The sequence below is a fragment of the Pristiophorus japonicus genome, chromosome 1, assembly GCF_044704955.1.
Source record: "Pristiophorus japonicus isolate sPriJap1 chromosome 1, sPriJap1.hap1, whole genome shotgun sequence".
NCBI lineage: Eukaryota > Metazoa > Chordata > Chondrichthyes > Pristiophoridae > Pristiophorus > Pristiophorus japonicus.
The window spans coordinates 57,511,422-57,532,362 of NC_091977.1; positions in this window are offsets into that span (position 1 = coordinate 57,511,422).

The window sequence follows — 20,941 nt, forward strand, 5'->3', positions numbered from 1 at the left end:
CGTGCTGCCCTGCTTCTGACCAGGTGTACCAGGTGTTGCCCTCCCAACACTCCTCCCATCCTCAGGGTGAACCCTGCCAAGCAGGTCTCTGCAGCCCACAGGCCTCCACTAAAGAGTCAGACACAGAAAGTTGTACAAAAGTCTGTGAAAACCTCTGAGCAGCACTCAACAGGTTTAATGGAGCCAAAACAATTACTAAAATTATTTCAAAAACAAAATACTGCAGATGGCTCAATCTGAAATAAAAGCATGAATAATTAATTTAAAAAATTCCCTACCAAACAGACCCGATCGCGGCAAAACTCCAGCGGTATTGCATTCGTGCACTGACTGGAAAATCTCGCGGGGTTACTGCTGGGGAAAATCCTACCTTTTAATCGCTGAATTTCGCTGTCCTGGCTGCTTTTCAGTGGCCCGCACCCGGCTAAGATCACCCCTGGAAACCTTCCTTTACCGCAGCTCCACCCCGCCGTTTCCGGCAGAAGTGTGCACCACTGAAATCCGCCCCCCCCCCCGAGCTGAATATGGCTCGGGGAGAGAAAAACACCCGGCCGCGGTGGCTGATCGATTGTTTTCAATCGGCCGCCCAAAGCCCGCGGTAGCCGTCCCTTCGGGGACGATGAATTTTGCTCCCAACATGTATTGAATACAGCTTAGAAATTAATCAAAGATAAAAGTTGAAAATGTGGTGGTATCTTCTAGTCTCTGTAAATCAGTGCTGTGAAATAGAACTGTACCCTCTTTTGAGGCTGTGACAGCATCAATTCCCCACTTCAGTCATCCCTATGCCCCTCTGCAAAGGTTACTAATGCCGTAACAATTGGTGCCAGATGAAATCTCCCCTGCCGTCGTACTCTGGATAATGGGAGGGGAAAGATGCAGTGCCGGTCACTTTCTTTGGCAAAAGAGTTGTGGAAATGAGCAACATATGACTCCACTCTAATATGGATAGGGCATATTCGAGTATGCAGTGCATTCTGGATAAGGACGTCCGCCATTGTGGCCAGAATCACGGAACAGATCCTTTAAAGATCGGGACAGAGAGAATTGTTTTTGCGAATTATTAATTTGAATGTAGTAGTACTATGGTTTTTCCTTGGCTGCACTTCGGGTCTGTCTCTGACCCATGAGAAGTGAAAGTGGATGGACGAATGTTCAGCTCAAGCTCCAGCTCACGTTCTATTTCTGTCTTATCCAGTGGACCAGATAAAATGATCTGGCAGGCCGGATATGGCCTGCGGGCTGTATTTTACCCTCCACTGGAATAGAGGGTTATGTGGATAGATTTAGATGAGGTAAGATGGGAGAGGGCTCGAATGGAGCATAAACACTGGCTGGGCCGAATGGCCTGTTTCTGTGCCGTATATCCGATGTAAACATTACAACAATTGAGTATTTCCTCACTTGCCAGTTTTCTCTTCAGATGCCTCACTGTTCAACGTTCTAATCTCTCTCACTATGTTTGGCTTCTAAAAACTTTGGGCTGGGGATTGTCCAGCAACATGTTTCAATTGATAAACAGGAACAGATGTGGTGATCGGCCGTATACACAGCAAGTCATGGCATGCTCTGTGAATGGTCAGTAGTACCGTCAATCTTACCAAAAACAGGCCCTCTAACAGTTCAGGCTTATCAGGTTTCCCAAGGAATACGTAGATGCATTGTTAATGCACAAAATGTTATTGTTCAGTTAAGTAATTTCCTGTAAATTTTGGATGTTATTGCTTTTTGAGATCTTACCCACCTTATTTCCTCAACTTACCTCTTTGTCCAATCTTTGGGTCACCTGTGCTAATTTCTATTTATGCAGCTTGGTACCAAATAGTTTTATCTCATAATACTCCCATGAAGCGCCTTGGGAGGTTTCACTATGTTAAAGGCACCATATAGAAACATAGAAACATAGAAAATAGGTGCAGGAGTAGGCCATTCGGCGCTTCGAGCCTGCACTGCCATTCAATAAGGTCATGGCTGATCATTCCCTCAGTACCCCTTTCCTGCTTTCTCTCCATACCCCTTGATCCCTTTAGCCGCAAGGGCCATATCTGACTCCCTCTTGAATATATTCAATGAATTGGCATCAACAACTCTCTGCGGTAGGGAATTTGATAGCTTAACAACTCTCTGAGTGAAGAAGTTTCTCCTCATCTCAGTCCTAAGTGGCCTACCCCTTATCCTAAGACTGTGTCCCCTGGTTCTGGACTTCCCCATCATCGGGAACATTCTTCCCGCATCTAACCTGTCCAGTCCCGTCAGAATCATGGGAGGTTCTATGATCCCCTCTCATCCTTCTAAACTCTAGTGTATAAAGGTCCAGTTGATCCAGTCTCTCCTCATATGTCAGTCCCGCCATCCCAGGAATCAGTCTGGTGAACCTTCGCTGCACTTCCTCAATAGCAAGAACTTCCTTCCTCAGATTAGGAGCCCAAAACTGAACACAATATTCCAGGTGAGGCCTCACCAAGGCCCTGTACAACTGCAGTTAGACCTCCCTGCTCCTATACTCAAATCCCCCAGCTATGAAGGCCAACATACCATTTGCCTTCTTTACCGCCTGCTGTACCTGCACGCCAATTTTCAATGACTGATGAACCATGACACCCAGGTCTCATTGCACTTACGCCTTTCTTAATCTGCCGCCATTCAGATAATATTCTGCTTTCGTGTTTTTGCCCCCAAAATGGATAACCTCACATATTATACTGCATCTGCCATGCATTTGCCCACTCACCTAACCTGTCCAAGTCACGCTGCAGGCATTTAGCATCCTCCTCACAGCTCACACCTCCACCCAGTTTAGTATCATCTGCAAACTTGGAGATATTACACTCAATTCCTTCATCTAAATCATTAATGTATATTGTAAAGAGCTGTGGTCCCAGCACTGAGCCCTGCGGTACTCCACTAGTCACTGTCTGCCATTCTGAAAAGGACCCGTTTATCCCGACTCTCTGCTTCCTGTCTGCCAACCAGTTCTCTATCCACATCAGTACATTACCCCCAATACCATGTGCTTTAATTTTGCACACCAATTTCTTGTGTGGGACCTTGTCAAAAGCCTTTTGAAAGTACAAATACACCACATCAACTGGTTCTCTCTTGTCCACTCTACTAGTTACATCCTCAAAAAATTCCAGAAGATTTGTTAAGCATGATTTCCCTTTCATAAATTCATGCTGAATTGGACTGATCCTGTCACTGCTTTCAAAATGCGCTGCTATTTTATCTTTAATAATTGATTCCAACATTTTTCCCACCACTGATGTCAGGCTAACCGGTCTATAATTACCTGTTTTCGCTCTCCCTCCTTTTTTAAACAGTGGTGTTACATTAGCTACCCTCCAATCCATAGAAACCGATCCAGAGTCGATAGACTGTTGGAAAATGATCATCAATGCATCCACTATTTCTATGGCCACTTCCTTAAGTACTCTGGGATGCAGACTATCAGACCCCGGGAATTTATTGGCCTTCAATCCCATCAATTTCCCTCACACAATTTCCTGCCTTATAAGGATATGCTTCAGTTTGTCCTTCTCACTAGACCCTCGGTCCCCTAGTATTTCCGGAAGGTTATTTGTATCTTCCTTCATGAAAACAGAACCAAAGTATTTGTTTAACTGGTCCGCCATTTCTTTGTTCCCCATTATAAATTCACCTGATTCTGACTGCAAGGGACCTTTTTCTCTTCACATATCTATAGAAGCGTTTGCAGTCAGTTTTTATGTTGCCAGCAATACTTCCCCTCATACTCTATTTTCCTCCTCTGAATTAAACCCTTTATCCTCCTCTGCTGTATTACAAATTTCTCCCAGTCCTCAGATTTGCTGCTTTTTCTGGCCAATTTATATGCCTCTTCCTTGGATTTAACACTCTCCTTAATTTCCCTTGTTAGTCACGGTTGAGCCACCTTCCCCGTTTTATTTTTACTCCAGGCAGGGATGTACAATTGTTGAAGTTTATCCATGTGATCTTTAAATGTTTGCCATTTCCTATCCATCATCAACCCTTTAAGTATCACTCACCAGTCTATTCCAGCCAATTCCTGTCTCATACCATCGAAGTTACCTTTCCCCCCAAGTTCAGGACCCTAGTCTCTGAATTAATTGTGTCACGCTCCATCTTAATAAAGAATTCTACTATATTATGATCACTCTTCCCCAAGGGGCCTCGCACAACAAGATTGTTAATTGGACATTTCTCATTACACATCACCCAGCCTAGGATGGCCAGCCCTCTAATTGGTTCCTTGACATATTGGTCTAGAAAACCATCCTGAATACACTCCAGGAAATCCTCCTCCACCGCATTGCTACCAGTTTGGTTAGCCCAATCAATATGTAGATTAAAGTTGCCCATGAAAACTGCTGTACCTTTATTGCATGCATCCCTAATTTCTTGTTTGTTGCTGTCCCCATCCTCATTACTACTGTTTGGTGGTCTGTACACAGCTCCCACTAGCGTTTTCTGCCCTTTGGTATTCTGTTGCTCTACCCATACAGATTCCACATCATCCAAGCTAATGTCCTTCCTTACTATTGCATTAATTTCCTCTTTAACCAGCAACGCCATCCCGTCTCCTTTTCCTTTCTGTCTATCCTTCCTAAATGTTGAATGCCCCTGGATGTTGAGTTCCCAGCCTTGGTCACCTCACCCTGGAGCCATATCTCCGTGATGTCAATTACATCATGTCCGTTAACTGCTACCTGCGCAGTTAATTCATCCACCTTATTCCGAATACTCCTTGCAGCGTGGCACAGTGTCTTCAGGCTTATCTTTTTAACACCCTTTGCCCTTTCAGGATTTTGCTGTAATGTGGCCCTTTTTGCTTTTTGCCTTGGGGTTCTCTGCCCTCCACTTTTATTTTTCTTCTTTCTATCTTTTGCTTCTGCCCCCATTCTACTTCCCTCTGTCTCCCTGCATAGGTTCCCATCCCCCTGCCATATTAGTTTAACCTCTTCCCAACAGCACTAGGAAACACTCCTCCTAGGACATCGGTTCCGGTCCTGCCCAGGTGCAGACCGTCAGGTTATAAATTAAATATGTTGTTGTTGTTGTTGTTGAAAGCAACATGGCAGTTGAAAGGATTTCAAACCATACGTGGAATGATTTAATTGGTGCACCATTGCCCTTCTTCATTTGTTGATATGCAGTGTTCATCACTGTGGTTGGATCTGGGGTAAGGTTCCCAACCCTCCCGCTGTGGGTGGGAGACTACCGGAATGGGCGATTGATCTCCCGAGCGCTGCTGCTGGAAATTCGGGAGAAAGGGACCTTGTACGCGCGGTCTGCGTATGTGTATTACCCCAGCTGTCGTGGCTTGCTCGTAAACCAAGTTGTCTCGACCACCTGGTCACCACCTTGCTCAGAAACACCGCTTCGGTACTACTTGTGAAGGTAGCGGCATTGGGATCAAAGAAAATCCCCATGGTAATTCTGTGAGCCCTGAGAAAGCAACTGGGAGAGAGAAATACAAACTGGGGAGAGAGAGAGAGAGAGAAACACAAACTGGGGAGAGATAGAGCGAGACACACACAAACTGTGGAGAGAGAGAGAGAAACACAAACTGGGGGAGGGACAGTGTCATGTATGTATGCTTGGGTTGACTAGCCACCAGGTGGCGCCACTGTCAGAGGTCATTAGGCTGTGTGCACGTGTGTGCGTCCCAGGTATAAAAGGCCAGCCATCTTGTAATGTAATCACTTTGGGCCCTAATAAAGTAGAGTCAAGTTTGTGCCTGCTCGGAGTTTATAATATTCAGTCTATTGAGTTATTGCACACACAACATTTGGCGACGAGGTAACAAGAACCTTCGCATGTAAAAATGAGCACAATTGGAATTCTGGAGTGATTCGTGGAGGGAGAAGATTGGGCAGACTTTGTAGCCCACTTGAACCAGTACTTCGTGGCCAACAAAATGGAGGAAGAGACAGACGCAGTTCGGTGCCGGATGGTCCTCCTCACGGTTTGCGGCCCGAAAATCTATGGACTCAAAGAATCTCCTCTCGCCCTTAAGTCCAACAGACAAGGACTATGAAACATTATGTGCTCTGGTATGTGACCATCTTAAACCAGATGAAGGCATCATCATCTCAAGATATCAATTCTAAACGCACGTTCCTTCTGAGGGCCAGGATGTATCGGAATTCGTTGCTGACCTAAGACGTCTAGTTGGACCGTGAAAGTTCGAAACTGCGTTGGCGACGTGCTGCGGGACGTCTTTGCAATCAGCATCAACCACGAGGTGATCCTGTGTGAGCTACTGGCGGCGGAGATGCTGGATTTGAGCAAGGCCATCATGATTGCCCAATCATGCATGACGACGGACAAAAGCTTAAAGCAGATATCATTGAAAAATCGGAACTTAGCAAGTACTGTAAACAAGATAGTATCATCGTTTGGCAGAGCTGCATATAGCAGGGCCTACCCGACTGCGTACGTGAAACCTGTGGCTGCTCAAACTCCGCCAACGGGAATGAATCCGATATCACCGTGTTGACGTTGTGGGGGAAATCATCAGCATCATCAATGTTGGTTTAAACAGTATATTTGTAAAGGCTGTTCGAGAGTAGTGCATCTCCAGCGCATGTGTCCACAACTGAGCAAGCGTGCTGCGACACGCCACGTGGAAGATGATAACCAGTCTAGCGCGGAGCTGGATATACAATCCAAGATACCAGAGGAGGAAGTATATAGACTGTATTCGTTCCTAACAAAGAGCCAACCAATAATGATTGATGTACAACTTAATGGTGTGCCGGTATCGATGGAATTGGACACGGGTGCGAGTCAATCAATAATGAGCCAGAGGACATTCGACAGGTTGTGGGATACTAAGGCTGTGAGACCTAAGGTGAGTCCAGTCAATGCCAAGTTGCGTACGTACACTAAAGAACTCATAACGGTGATTGGCAGTGCAGTAAGCAAGGTGTCATTATGATGGTGCGGTTCACGATTTATCATTTTGGATTGTTCCAGACAATCGTCCCACGCTGTTCAGCAGGTAATGGTTAGAAAAAATCAAATGGAACTGGAACGAGATCAAAGCATTGTCGTCGGAGGAGGATACTCCATGTGCTGAAGTGCTGAGCAAGTTCCCCTCGCTGTTTGAACCAGGCATCGGCAATTTCAACCAATAAGTCGAGGAACCAACCAGAGGGCTGGCCATCCTCCACTGGGTGATGTGTAATGAGAAATGACTAATCAGCAATCTTGTTGTGCGAGGCCCCTTGGGGAAGAATACCATAATATGGTAGAATTCTTTGCTAAGATGGAGAGTGACACAGTTAATTCAGAGACTAGTGTCCTGAACTTAAGGAAAGGTAACTTTGATGGTATGAGATGTGAATTGGTTAAAATAGACTGGCAAATGATACTTAAAGGGTTGATGGTGGATAGGCAATGGCAAACATTTAAAGATCACATGGATGAACTTCAACAATTGTACATCCCTGTCTGGAACAAAAGTAAAATGGGAAATGTGACTCAACCGTGGCTAACAAGGGAAATTAAGGATAGTGTTAAATCCAAGGAAGAGGCATATAAATTGATTAGAAAAAGCAGCAAACCTGAGGACAGGGAGAAATTTAGAATTCAGCAGAGGAGGACAAAGGGTCTTATTAGGAAGGGGAAAATAGAGTATGAGAAGAAGCTTGCGGGGAACATAAAAACTGACTGCAAAAGTTTCTATAGATATGTGAAGAGAAAAAGATTAGCGAAGACAAACGTAGATCCCTTGCAGTCAGATTCAGGTCAATTTATAACGGGGAACAAAGAAATGGCAGACCAGTTGAACAAATACTTGGGTTCTGCCTTCACGAAGGAAGACACAAATAACCTTCCGGAAATACAAGGGGACCGAGGGTTTAGTGAGAAGGAGGAATTGAAGGAAATCCTTATTAGGTGGGAAATCGTGTTAGGGAAATTGATGGGATTGAAGGCCGATAAATCCCCGAGGCCTGATAATCTGCTTCCCAGAGTACTTAAGGAAGTCGCCCTAGAAATAGTGAATGCATTGGTGATCATTTTCCAACAATCTATCGACTCTGGATCAGTCACTATGGACTGGAGGGTAGCTAATGTAACACCACTTTTTTAAAAAGGAGAGAGAGAGAAAATGGGTAATTATAGACCGGTTAGCCTGACATCAGCTGTGGGGAAAATGTTGCAATTATTAAAGATGAAATAGCAGCGCATTTGGAAAGCAGTGACAGGATCAGTCAAAGTCAGCATGGATTTATGAAAGGGACATCATGCTTGACAAATCTTCCAGAATGTTTTGAGGATGTAACTAGTAGAGTGGACAAGGGGAAACCAGTGGATGTGGTGTATTTGTACTTTCAAAAGGCTTTTGACACGGTCCCACACAAGAGATTGGTGTGCAAAATCAAAGCACATGGTATTGGGGGTAATGTACTGACATGAATAGAGAACTGGTTGGCAGACAGGAAACAGAGAGTTGTGATAAACGGGTCCTTTTCAGAATGGCAGGCAGAGACTAGTTGGGTGCCGCAGGGCTCAGCGCTGGGACTCCAGCTATTTACAACATACATTAATGATTTAGATGAAGGAATTGAGTGTAATATCTCAAGCTTTGCAGATGACATTAAGCTGGGTGGCGGTGTGAGCTGTGAGGAGGATGCTAAGAGGCTGCAGGGTGACTTGGACAGGTTGGGTGAGTGGGCAACTGCATGGCAAATGCAGTATAATATGGATAAATGGGAGGTTATCCACTATGGTGCCAAAAACACGAAGGCAGAATATTATCTGAATGGCGGCAGATTAGGAAAAGGGGAGGTGCAATAAGACCTCGGTGTCATGGTACATCAGTCATTGAAAGTTGGCATGCAGGGACAGCAGGCGGTAAAGAAGGCAAATGGTATGTTGGCCTTCATAGCTAGGTGACTTGAGTATAGGAGCAGGGAGGTCTTACTGCAGTTATACAGGGCCTTAGTGAGGCCTCACCTGGAATATTGTGTTCAGTTTTGGTCTCCTAGTCTGAGGAAGGAAGTTCTTGAATTGAGGGAGTGCAGCGAAGGTTCACCAGACTGATTCCTGGGATGGCTGGACTGACATATGAGGAGAGACTGGATCGACTGGGCCTGTATTCACTGGAGTTTAGAAGGATGGGAGGGGATCTCATAGAAACAAATAAAATTCTGGCGGGACTGGACAGATTAGATGCAGGAAGAATGCTCCTGATGTTGGGGAAGTCCAGAACCAGGGGACACAGTCTAAGGATAAGGGGTAAGCTATTTATGAGTGAGATGAGGAGAAACTTCTTCACTCAGAGAGTTGTTAACCTGTGGAATTCCCTACCGCAGAGAGTTGTTGATGCCAGTTCATTGGATATATTCAAGAGGGAGTTAGATATGGCCCTTACGGCTAAAGGGATCAAGGAGTATGGAGAGAAAGCAGGAAAGGGGCATTGAGGTGCATGATCAGCCATGATCTTATTGAATGGTAGTTCAGATCCACGTGGACTTGGATGCAAGAGCCATCCATTTTAAATCTCGGCAGCTCCGTATATGATGAGGGAGAAGGTTGAAGACGAACTGGACAGACTCCAGCGTGAAGGGATCATATCACCGGTCAAATTTAATGAATGGGCCAGCCCCATTGTTCCCATGTGGAAACGTGATGGCACTGTCAGGGTTTGTGGAGACTACAAGGTTACGATCAAGCGAATTTCGAAACAGAATCAATACCCGTCATCGAATGCTGATGACCAGTTTGCAACATTAGCCTGGGGGAAGGCCTTCACAAAAATGGATCGGACGTCGGCCTACATGACACAGGAGCTGGTCGACATGTTGAAGAAATTTACATGCATCAACACTCATAAAGGACTGTTTATCTATAACAGGTGCCCTTTTGGAATTCGCTCGGCTGCAGTCATATTTCAGAGGAACATGGAGAGTCTACTGAAGTCCGTACCCAGAACCGTCGTGTTCCAATATAATATACTGGTCACAGGTCGTGACTGCGCTGAACATCTGAACAACCTGGAAGAGGGTCTACATCGTATGGACAAAGTGGGACTCAGACTGAAATGCTTGAAGTGCCTCCTCATGGCACCGGAAGTCAAATTCCTGGGGAGGAAAATTGCTGCTGACGGTATCAGACCTATGGACTCGAAAATCAGGGCCATTAAAAATTCACCCAAGCCTCAGAATGTGACGAAGCTGCATTCGTTCCTGGGTCTACTCAACTACTTCGGTAATTTCTTACCTAGATTGAGCACCTTATTAGATCCACTGCACATGCTGCTAAGAAAAGGCGACAACTGGATTTGGGGTGCATATCAAGATAGAGTTTTTGAGAAAGCTACTAATCTGCTTTGCTCTAACAAGCTGTTGGTACATTATGATCCGTGTAAGCATCTAGTATTGGCCTGTGATGCTTCGTCATATGGAGTTGGTTGCGTGCTCCAACAAGCTAATGAGTCGGGAAAATTACAAACTGTTGCATATGCTTCAAAAAGTTTGTCAAAGGCGGAAAGAGCCGACAGCATGGTAGAGAAAGAAGCATTACCCTGTGTGTATGGGGTTAAAAAGATGCATCAGTACCTATTTGCTCAGTTTGAACTGGAAACAGATCACAAGCCATTCATTTCATTGTTTTTGGAAAACAAAGGTATCAATACCAATGCATCGTCCCGCATCCAGAGCTGGGCGCTGACATTATCTGCCTATGATTATGTCAATCGCCATAGACCTGGCAAAGAGAATTGTGTTGATGCATTGAACCATCTGCCGTTGCCCACACCGGAGGTGGAAACGCCACAACCAGCAGACCTACTGTTAGTCATGGATGCTTTTGAAAATGAAGGAACCCCTGTCATGGCCCAACAAGTTAAGACCTGGATCAGCCAGGACCCGATATTATCGGTTATGAAACGTTGTATCCTTAGTGGTGATTGGTCTGCCATACCCAAGCAAATGTGTGAAGAGACCATACCTTATATCCATCGCAAAGACAAATTATGCATTCAATCAGATTGTATACTGTGGGGTAATCGTGTTGTTATGCCCAAGAAAGGCAGAGAGAAATTTGTGCATGCTCTACATAGCACGCATCCTGGTATTGTCATGATGAAAGCCATTGCCAGGTCTCATGTATGGTGGCCTGGAATTGACTCTGATCTGAAATCATGTGTGTTATGTATGTATGTAAACCTCACCAAAATGTAAGACTTGCCACTAGGGGGCACACCTGTGGAAGATCTAAGGGCCACCTGTGCACCCTGGGACAAGCAGGTATAAAAGGTGATTCACCATGCAACTTCTCCGCTTTGGAGTCTGAATAAAGAGACCAAGGTCACAACAGTTTGAGCTTGCAATACAGTCCTGTGGATTTATTCTGAACATAACAAATTGGCAATGAGGATGGGATCACGAACTTTCATGCGGTAATGGCTGCCGTTGGTACTCTTGAGCAATTTGTTGAGGGTGATGTTTGGGAAGCCTTCGTTGATTGCCTCGACCAGTACTTCATGGCCAATGAACTGGACAAGGCTGAGACGGCGGTCAAGCGCAGGGCGATTCTCCTCACCATATGTGGGTCTTCGATATATGGCCTCCTCAAAAATTTGCTGGTATCGGTCAAACCAGCGAACAAGTCTTACACAGAACTGTGGACACTGGTTCGGGAACACCTCAAGCCAAAGGAGAGCACCTTGATGGCCAGGTATCGCTTTTACACGCACCATCGCTCCGAGGGCCAGAACGTGGCGAGTTTTTTTGCCGACTTAAGATACCTTACGGGACATTGTGAATTTGCAGGATCCTTGGGGGAAATGTTGCGGGACTTTTTCATGCTTGGAATTGGCCATGAGGTCATTCTTCACAAACTGCTGTCTGCCGAATCCCTAGATCTGAGCAAGGTCATCACGATAGTCCAAGCCTTCATATCTACGAGCGATAACACGAAACAGATATCTTCACAGAATCGAAGCTCACCGACAGGTATTGTGCATAAAATAATGTTTTCAGCAGGCAGAACGGTACAGGGCAGGACCCACACGACTGCAGAGGCCAGACCTAGGCCTAGAGTGACTCAGAATTCGCCGTCGGGCGTGAATGCGTATCCATGTTGGCGCTGCAGGGGCAGTCATAGAACTCATCAATGTCAATTCAAGCCCAATGTGTGCAAGGGCTGTGGAACAATGGGTCACCTCCAGCGAATGTGCAAACGACCTCTGATTCACCACGTGGCGGAGTCAGGAGAGGGCAACCGATCCAGTGAGGTCACGCTGAACGAGCAGGAGAGGCTACTCAACCTGAGGATGAAGAGGAAGTATATGGGATACACACCTTCACCACCAAAAGCCCTCTGACAATGTTAAAAGTTGAACTCAACGGGCCTCCAGTCTCCATGGAACTAGACACGGGGGCGAGTCAATCAGTTATGAACCAGAAGGCATTTGAGAGGCTGGCAAAGCCAAGTACCTACACCAAGGAACTGATACCAGTTATTCGTAGTGCGGACATAAGAATATCCCATGAGGGAGCAGTGCACGATTTACCACTGTGGATTGTTTCAGGTGCTGGGCCAAAGCTGCTTGGTAGAAGGTGGATGGGGACGATTCAATGGAACTGGGAAGACCTCTGCGTACCTTCTCCGGCGAACGACGTTTCCTTTTCTCAAAGGCTGAGCAACCCCCCACCTTCAGCTGAACCAGGCATCGAAGTGCAGATCCATTTTCAGATCCCCGAGGCACAGGCCGCTCATCACCACGAGGAGGTGAAGATCAATCGAGCAGCGGTACAGGCGCGGGACCCACCACCCAAAGCCGACAACCTCTTCGCGATGATGGAAGAGGCTCCAGGTTGGCCATGCAGAGTGGGACTCCGGCCGAAACGATCCGAATGCATCTCCTTGACGCCAGAGGCCAAATCCCTGGGGGTGAAGATCGCAGCAGTCAGCACAGACACAGACGAGAGGGCGTCCAGACCATGGGAGGTCGCCGCAACGGAACAGAGGAATGTGTCGCCCAGCAAGGAAGATGGCTGGGTTTGGGGCAAAGGTAAAGGGGCGGCCGCTGAGAAGGCCAGGAACCCACTATGTTCCAATAAATTATTTGCAATATGTTACCCATGTGAACGGTCTTTCACAGCCAATGATGTAACATTATATGGGGTCGGGGGGACCTTACAACAAGCCAAAGTTGAGGGCGAACACCAACCAGTTGTAAATGTATCTAACAAAGTATTCGTAGCAAGTGAGATGTTACCGCACAGGGTCGGGAGTGTTGTGCAGCAAGCCAAAGTAGCGGGCGAACCCCAAACAATTGAACATGTATCCAATAAATTAACCAAGGCAGCAGCCTGTATTTTAAGGGAACTAAAGAGACGTACCAAAGAGTGCCCCAATATGTGCTCGAGTCAGACAAACTGCTCATCCCACAGTTTTGGAAGAGCAGAGGCACCATTATCAATGCATTGTTTCGAGAATGTCTAACACTGTCTGTGCATTGTAACATGATCTGCCACGGGCTAGGCACTGAGAACAGTACTAATGCCCTCAGTTGGCTACCATTGCCCACCACCGGGGTGGAAACAACACAGCCTGCAAATCCACTTGCAATCATGGAAGTGCTAGAAAGTGAGGAGTCAACCGTAGTGGCCCCCCCAGTTTAGGACCTGGACAAGCCAGGATCCCACGTTACTGCCTGCCAAAGGTGAACTGCTAGACGGGATGCTGCAACCTAACCATCGCAAAGCCGAAAGGCCAATCCCAACATTGCAAAGTAAGGCAGGGTGGCTACACACAATCAATGGTCCGGGGCTCCCATACTATGGCCCAGGATCCACGGGGACCACGAGGCCTCCCGCCACTATTTCAAAGTCTGAAGGCCATTGCGGCCATCCTGGGCTTGTTAGCCCTCAGGATCAGTGACAATAGTCCGGAGCATGCAGCCCAAATCACTAAGCCAAACACCATGCGTGTTACGGTAGACTCCCTATAGACACAGCTATCCCGGGTGCTACGCAGTCACCAGACAGAATCACTCAGAACCGAGCCTTCCATATGCTATCAGCAGAGAATGTACCATGATCGCACAACCCCTCCATGCGACATCAGAATAAGTGATGTAGACCCCCATGTTCAGGCTCCCAGTTCGGCCACTAGCACCGCATTGGCCAAGGAGGAGAATGGAGTGTATGTGATGAAAACGGAGCGCTTGATTGTGAAACCATGTACTGGGCTTACCCGTAAAGCATTTGGACAAGACCAAACTGCGAACTACAGATAACCAGGAACCACTGTGAAAGGACCTGGCCCCCAGTGACCCACTAACACAATCGACCCCGCCATCAACCACGAGGATGAATCCACCACGTCAGGACTTCAACCCAGGCGATTGACCCAGGTATGCGGGGCGCCAGATTGCCTCAACTTGCAAATAACTTGTACATAACTTATACACTTGGTGGGGGGGAGGAGTGAAGTGATGTTATGTATGTATGTATGTAAACCTCACCAAAATGTAAGACTTGCCACTAGGGGGCACACTTGTGGGAGACCTATGGGTCACCTGTACACCCTGGGGCAAGCAGGTTTAAAAGATAATTCACCATGCTGCTTCTCCACTCTGGAGTCTGAATAAAGAGATCAAGGTCACAACAGTTTGAGCTTGCAATGCAGTCCAGTGGATTTATTCTGAACATAACAATGTGTACATCAGTGCAACACTTGCACGCAGCTTAGTAAAGCACCAGCGGAATCACCGCTGAGGCTTTGGTCGTGGCCATCTACACCATGGTCCAGGATCCACATCAACTTTGCAGGTCCCTTCCTGGGATAAATGTTCTTATTTGTGGTGGATGCTTATTCCAAATGGATAGAGTGTACAATCATGTCATCCAACACATCCAAAGCGAGCATTGAGAGCCTTCGTGTCATGTTTGCTACGCATGGTCGGCATGGTAAGCGACAACGGATCTTGCTTCACCAGTATGGAGTTTCAAGAGTTCATGAAACTCAATGGTTTCAAACATGTGAGGTCAGGACCATTCAAACTCGCATCCAATTGACAAGCAGAGCGTGCGGTCCAAACCTTCAAGCAGAGTATGAAACGTATAATTCAAGGTTCACTGCAAACTCGCTTGTCACGCATATTGCTTAGTTACAGGACAAGACCCCAAACGCTTACTGGGGTCTCCTCTGCTGAACTATTGATGAAGAGAGGTCTCAAGACCAGGCCCTCTCTTGTCCACCCTGACTTGAATAATTGTGTCGAATACAGATGTCAAAGTCAGCAAGGGTATCATGATTGCGCTACTGTGTCACGCGACATTTCTATCAATGATCCTGTGTATGTACTGAATTATGGTCAAGGTCCCAAATAGATTGCCGGTACTGTTACAACCAAGGAGGGTAACAGAGTGTTTATCGTTAAGCTCAAGAATGGGCAGACATGCAGGAAACGTGTCGATCAGATAAAGCTGCAGCGCTCAGATGAACCGGAACAGTCTGAGTAAGACACAATCAGTGACCAACCAACCTACCCTCAGTTATCAGAGGACTCCGCTGTCATCAGTGAATCTGGACTTTCAATCACTGACATGGTCAATGAATCTGGACTTTCAATTCCTGACGTGTTCATTGGCATCAGATCGGCTACCCAGCCCCCAGTCATAACAGATTCAGAACACTCGCCCAAGGCTGGAGTTGAACTGAGACAATCAATTCGGGAGCAGAAAGCCCCGGACCTTCTCAATTTGTAAAAAGACTGTTACTAATATCTTAAAGAGGATATTGTCATATATGCATGCTTGGGTTTACTAGCCACCAGGTGGTGCCACTGTCGGAGGTCAATGTGCTGTGCGCACGTGTGTGCGGCCCAGGTATAAAAGGCCAGCCACCATGTAATGTAATCACTTCGGGCCCTAATAAAGTAGAGCAAGTTTTGTACCTGTTCGGAGTTTACAGTATTCAGTCTATTGAGTTATTACATACGCAACAGAAAGAAAAACACAAAAAAGGGGGGGGAGAGAGAGAGAAACACAAACTGGGGGAGGGAAAGAGAGAAAGTGAAACAAACTGGGGGAGAGAGAGAGAGAAATGCAAACTGGGGGAGGGAGAGAGAGAAACAAACAGAAACTGGGGAGGGAAAGAGAGAGTGTGGCCACAGTGAAAACAGCTACTTGAAGGTAAATCAGTGTCGGAATAGTGGGAGGCATTGAAGGAGACGATCCGGAGGGCTCAGGCCAAACATGTGCCCTTAAAGAAAATGGGTGGGAATAGCAATTCCAGAGCCCCCTGGATGTCTAGAGACTTATGGTGAGGATAAAGAAAAAAAGGGAAGTTTATGTCATATACTGACGGCTATATACTGTAGAATATCTGGAGGAATATAGGATTTAATTTCAGAGGTGAAATTAAAAAGGATATTAGGAATGCTAAGAGAGATTCGGAAAAATTCTTGGGAAGTAAAATCAAGGAAAACCCAAAGATGTTCTGTAAATATATTAAGAGCAAGAGGATAACTAAAGAAAGGGTAGGGCCTATTAGAGACCATGAGGATAATCTGTGTGTGAAGGCGGAAGATGTAGGTATGCTTCTCAATGAATACTTTGTGTCTGTTTTGGCAAAGGAAAGGGACAATGCAAATATTGCTATCGAGGAAGAGTGTGAAATTGTGGATGAAATAAACATAGTGAGAGAACAGGTAGTGGGGGGTTTGGCAGCTTTGAAAGTAAATAAGTCCCCAGGCTCAGATGAAATGCATCCCAGGCTGTTGAGCAAAGCAGAAAGGCTTTGACCATCATTTTCCAGTCCTCTTTGGATTTGGGCATGGTGCCGGAGGACTGGAGGACTGCTAATGTGGTACCCTTGTCTAAGAAGGGAGAAATGTATAGGCCGAGTAATTACAGGCCTGTCAGCCTAACCTCAGTGGTGGAGCAATTATTGGAAAAAATCCTGAAAGACAGGGTAAACCTACATTTAGAAAGGCAAGGATTAATCAGGGACAGTCAGCACGGATTTGTTAAGGGAAGATCGTGTTTGACTAACGTAAGTGAATTTTTCGAGGTGGTAACGAGGAAGGTCAATGAGGGTCGTGCGTATGATGTAGTGTATAAGGAATTTAGCAATGCTTTTGATAAGGTCCCACATGGCAGATTGGTCATGAAGATAAAAGACCATGGGATCCAGGGCAAAGTGGCTAGTTGGATCCAAAATTGGCTTAGAGGTAGGAAGCAAAGGGTAATGGTTGATGGATATTTTTGTGACTGGAAGGATGTTTCCAGTGGTGTTTTGCAGGGCTCAGTACTAGTTCCCTTGTTTTTTGTGATATACATCAATGATCTTGATTTGACTATACGGGATATGATAAAAATGTTTGCAGATGACACTAAAATTGGCTGTGGGGTTGATAATGAAGAGGAAAGTCATGACTGCAGGAGGATATTAATCTACTGCTCAGGTGGGCAAATGGAATTTAATTTGGAGAAGTGTGAGATAATGCACTTGGGGAGGGCTAATAAGGAAAGGGTATACACATTAAACAGTAGGCCACTTAGAAGTGTAGATGAACATCATCATCATCATAGGCAGTCCCTGGGGATCGAGGAAGACTTCCTTCCACTCCCAAAGTGAGTTCTTTGATGGCTGAACAATCCGATACAAGAGCCACAGACCCTGTTACAGGTGGGTCAGACATTCGTCAGGGGAAGGGGTTGGTGGGGCTGGTTTGCCACGCGCTCCTTCCGCTGCCTGCGCCTGGCCACTTCATGCTTCTTGCGTCGAGACTCAAAGAGCTCAACGCCCTCCCGGATGGACTTTCTCCACCTCGGGCGGTCTGCGGCCAGGGTCTCCCAGGTGTCAGTGGTGATGTCACACTTTACCAGGGAGGCTTTGAGGGTGTCCTTATAACGTTTCCGCTGTCCTCCTTTGGCTCGTTTACCATGAAGGAGCTCCGCATAAAGCATTTGCTTAGGGAGTCTCATATCTGGCATGCGTACTATGTGGCCTGCCCAGCGAAGCTGATCGAGTGTGGTCAGTGCTTCAATACTGGGGATGTTAGCCTGGTCGAGGACACTGATGTTGGTGCGCCTGTCCTCCCAGGAGATTTGCAGGATCTTGCGGAGACATCATTGTTGATATATCTCCAGCTACTTGAAGTGCATTCTGTACATCGTCCATGCCTCAGACCCATACAGGAGGGCGGGTATTACTACAGCCCTGTCGACCATGAGTTTGGTGGTAAATTTGAGGGCCTGGTCTTCAAACACTCTTCTCCGCAGGCGGCCGAAGGCTGCGCTGGCGCACTGGAGGCGATGCTGAATCTCCGCATCAATGTCTGCCTTTGTTGATAAGAGGCTCCCGAGATATGAGAAATGGTCTACGTTGTCCAGGACTACTGTGGATCTTGATGAATGGGGAGCAGTGCTGTGCGGCGATGACAGGCTGGTGGAGGACCTTTGTCTTACGGATGTTAAGCGTAAGGCCCATGCTTTCATATGCCTCAGCGAATACATTGACTATATCCTGGAGTTCAGCCTCTGAAGATGCACAGACACAGGCATCGTCCGCATACTGCAGCTCAATGACAGAGGTTGGGGTGATCTTGGACCTGGCCTGGAGGTGGTGTAGATTAAACAGCTTCCTACTGGTTCTGTAGTTTAGTTCCACTCCAGTGGGGAGCTTGTTGATTTGGAGAAGTGTGAGGTAATGCACTTAGGGAGGGCTAATAAGGAAATGGTATATATTAAATGGTAGGCCACTTAGAAGTGTAGATGAACAGAGGGACCTTGGAGTGCCTGTCCACCGATCCCAGAAAGTAGCAGGCCAAGTGGATCAGATGGTTAAGAAGGCATATGGAATGCTTGCCTTTATTGGCTGAGGCATAGAATACAAGAGCAGGGAGGTTATGCTTAAATTGTATATCATCATCATAGGCAGTCTCTCGGAATCGAGGAAGACTTGCTTTCACTCTTAACATGAGTTCTTAGGTGGCTGTACAGTCCAATACGAGAACCACAGTCTCTGTCACAGATGGGGCAGACAGTCATTGAGGGAAGGGGTGGGTTGGACTGGTTAACCGCATGCTCTTTCCGCTACCTGCACTTGATTTCTGCACGAAACTCGAGGTGCTCAGCGCCCTTCCGGATGCACTTCCTCCATTTAGGGTGGTCTTTGGCCAGGGACTCCCAGGTGTCAGTGCAGATGTTGCACTTTATCAGGGAGGCTTTGATGGTGTTCCTTGTAATGTTTCCGCTGCCCACCTTTGGCTCATTTGCCGTGAATGAGTTCCGAGTGGAGCGCTTGCTTTGGGAGTCTCGTGTCTGGCATGCCCAGCAGAGCTGATCAAGTGTGGTCAGTGCTTCGATGCTGGGGATGTTGGCCTGGTCGAGGACGCTAATGTTGGTGTGTCTGTTCTCCCAGGGGATTTGTAGGATCTTGCGGAATTTCGTAATAAAGTGGACGAATTTACTGCGCAGGCAGCTATTAACGAATATGATATAATTGGGATTACGGAGACATGGCTCCAGGGTGACCAAGGCTGGGAACTCAACATCCAGGGGTATTCAACATTCAGGAAGGATAGACAGAAAGGAAAAGGAGGTGGGGCAGCATTGCTGGTTAAAGAGGAAATTAATGCAATAGTAAGGAAGGACATTAGCATGGATGATGTGGAATCTGCATGGGTAGAGCAGCAGAATACCAAAGGGCAGAAAACGCTAGTGGTAGTTGTGTACAGACCACCAAACAGTAGTAGTGAGGTTGGGTATAGCAAACAAGAAATTAGGGATGCATGCAATAAAGGTACAGCAGTTATCATGGGCGACTTTAATCTACATATAGATTGGGCTAACCAAACTGGCAGCAATACGGTGGAGGAGGATTTCCTGGAGTGTATTTGGGATGGTTTTCTAGACCAATATGTTGAGGAACCAACTAGAGGGCTGGCCATCCTAGACTGGGTGATGTATAATGAGAAAGGACTAATTAGCAATGTTGTTGTGTGAGGCATCTTGGGGAAGAGTGACCATAATATGGTCGACTTCTTTATTAAGATGGAGAGTGACATAGTTAATTCAGAGACTTGGGGCTAGACTTTCCACTTTCAGGCTAAGGCCGAAAAAAATGGGCCTTGTTCCAGCGATGTGGGATCTATCGCCCGTGCTGATCGCTGGCTCAAGGCCCATTTTTTTTTTTTGCGATTTTCCACTCGGCCTTAGCCCAGCGATGTCAAATGGGCGATGTCATTTCTCGGTGATCTCCTGATCGCCCAAAGAAAACGGAAGTGAATGAAAAAGAAAGCTTCCCTAGCAACGCATTACTGCGCATGTGCAGGTTTATTTTTTTTTCAGGTTGATGCTTCTTCCCACGTTTTGAGAGGTCAAGGGTCTTCACACATGCTCAGAAGCTCTGGGTTGGTCTGGGAGAGAGAGAGAGAGAGAGAGAGAGGAGAAAGGAAGCAGGTCAGAAAGTCTTATCTAAATTACAGATAAATTTAAAGAATGGAGGGAGGTGCAGGAAAGAGAAGGGCCAAACCCTTCAGCAAAGAGGCAAATGCCGCCCTCGTAAATGCTGTCAGCTCCAGGTGGGAGCATCTGACACGGGGTGAACAGGGGAAACCTCCGTCCCGTGCATATCGCAGGAATTGGTCCGAAATAGCCGACGTAGTCACATCGGCCTCCAATGAAACGCACACACCGGACCAGTGCCGCAAATGGTGGAATAGCCTACTGGCAGCTGCGAGAGTAGTTGAAATTTATATTTATGTGTTATTTAATGATCTAAATAGTAACTAGAATCTGCAATGTTATTGGGTTACATTTAAACATAACTAGATTTTACGCAACCCACAATAAAGTTAAATGTTCACTTGTTCACTTGTTATCATTACTTAACTGTTCCCTTTCCATTCTTTCTGAAATGGTCACTTGTTATCATCATTGAAATGGTCACTTGTTGTCATGGCTGAAAT